A 2,550-nucleotide genomic window follows, 5' to 3' on the forward strand; every position below is an offset into this window, starting at 1 on the left:
TAGTAAAGTTCAACTGTATATGGGCTGTTCTTTCATGTTAAGAAAGAACAAAAATTTCTTTTTAGTTAAGAAAAAATTTCTCAAAAATTTCTTTCTAGTTAAGAGGGTGTTGATGCAAAAACATTCCATTAATTCCTTTTTAAAATGAACAATACTTAAATGTCCTGAGGCAGATGAGAATCTAATTTATTTTTAGCAACAATCAGAAATTATGAATTATTTTACAGTCCCTATGATATTTTTGAGTTAACCTTCACAGTTATAGATTTAAAATCTAATATAGTTCTATAGCTACGTTTTCAAACAAGACATCTGCACATGAATATCTTGTTAAAATAATAAAACTTGACATGTCGAAACATGAACACGTTATCTTATTTCTCCTTCTCCAGGCTTGCCTATTCTCACTGCAATGTAAAATAAGACCACAGACTCAGAATTGAAAATCTTCTATCTATAATTTTAAAGATGTTTTAAAAGTCTGAATTGCAAGAAGGAAGAAAAAAATGTTTACACGTCAGGGGCTGGGGTCACCACATCCCCTAACACATCAAAATTACAGATGTGTTTTGTCTAGACCACCACTTAAGACTCCTTCTGAGAAAGGCTTTGTGAGAATAAAGGAAGAAGATTTCCTGACACTCAGGATGAGTGGAGCTCATGGCATGAAAGTGGTGAAAAGAGACTGCCTGGCATTCAGGGAGGGGAGATGTGTGCTGACATTCTGTAGAGAAGATGACATAGTAATAAATGAAGAAAGTTCAAAAGAAAGGTATTTGAAAGGCATGTTGATAAGAAACATTTGGGAAATATTGCTTTGTCTCTACGTGATAAAACATTTCTTCAGAAAATATTTCTTTTCATAAAATGGTGTTGAATTTTTCAACATTCCTGCCTTGCATCAGGAACACAGTTAACAAATCACTGTAACCATTTCTGAGGTTACCTCCATTTGATCTTTCCTTTCTATTTCACTTTTCACAACCAAACTCCTGGTTTTGTCCTTAATCACACCATATAGTGATGAGAATGTGTTCACTCTCCCCTTGTTTCCCTGTCTTCAATCAAACAGGAATAAACTTTTAAGAGCCCAATTTTGTCCTCAGTCTTTTTATAAAAATATGTGGACACTTTAATCTCTGAAAAAAAATCCAATTATATTGTCTTCTAAGTTCTGCATAAACAAAATTGCTAACTTCAAATTGAATTATATGTGGTATCTAATATTTAATGTTTGGAACATGTTAAATTAATACATCTCTTAATTTTATGAAGACATATTTCCTGTTTTTGCTATAAACTTAACATTTAAGTAAAGTAATTATGCTGTGTGTGTGTTGAGGGCACAAAGTTTGCATCTAAGCCCATTTAAACAAGCCCCTTATAATCATGTACACACACAAAACCAAACCATATGTGCTAAATATGTGCCCAACAACTTATTCTCCTGTTTTGTTTTTTTGTTGTTGTTGTTTGTTTTTTGTGTTTTGGTTTTCAGAGAGGGAGTCTGTGTACAGGGGAGGATAATAATATGGCTTTTTAAAAGAAGAAAATAAAATATTTGAATCATATTTTAAAAATATGTCTCTATATGGGTTTTTCATATATCTTGAATATGTTTACAAGCTCTTTCATACAAAATATTCCATGACTGCATATCATTTGTTCTATCATATTATTGTACAATAATTGTTCACATAAAGATTATTAATAGTTTTTTGCTAATTTGCTGGGTTTTGTCCTGTTTGCTCTCTGAGCCATTCCAACCCTACCCTCCTCTGTATCTCAGGATAGAGACTCCTGCAGCCTGTGTGTGGGGAGTTCCTAGGTCAGCTGACTTCTGGCTGGCTGGGTCAGTGGGACATTGAAAGGCAGGAGGAAGAGAGAGAGAGTACTTCTCTTCTGTCTGCATTGGGTGGTACCTCTGTCATCAGCTTCATTTTCCCTGCACAGGAAAGGCCATGGTGACAGGTAATCTCCACCTCTGGGTTCTGGTAGCCTTCTTCCTCTGTCCCTCCAACCTAGAGTGGTGAAGACCTCCTGTTCTTATTAAACTTATAATTCCGTGATTGGCATCTCAGCTATTCCTATGTAGCCAGTTCTCTATACTAAATTCCCTCCATTTTGCTTACTGGTATTGATAATTAAGAATATTCTTGTGTATAAATCTTGGCATATCCTGATGTTATTTTGTGTGTAAAGACCTCTAAGTTAATTGCTTGATCAAAAGTTGTGCTCTTGATATATATTGCCAAACTATCAACCAGAAGTTTTGCATTCAATAAGTTTTAAGAGTAGGCTTTAAGAATTCCTATTCACTTTCAACAATGAATGAAATTAGCATTAAAATATACACAACGTTGTGATTTCATAGTTTAACATGTCATCTCAGCTTTTCTTAGTTTGTATTTCTTTGATTTCTGTGGAGGTTGCAAAAAACATCTGATATGCTTTTATTAGGTAGTTTACGGTATTAAATAAATTCTGACACATATATTAACTCCAAATTAAAGATGGAAGCATGCATCAAAATCGTATCATGGATACTTT

The sequence above is a fragment of the Aethalodelphis obliquidens genome, unplaced genomic scaffold (assembly GCF_003676395.1).
Source record: "Aethalodelphis obliquidens isolate GAN/ISIS:26980383/991018 unplaced genomic scaffold, ASM367639v1 scaffold96, whole genome shotgun sequence".
Classification (NCBI taxonomy): Eukaryota; Metazoa; Chordata; class Mammalia; order Artiodactyla; family Delphinidae; genus Aethalodelphis; species Aethalodelphis obliquidens.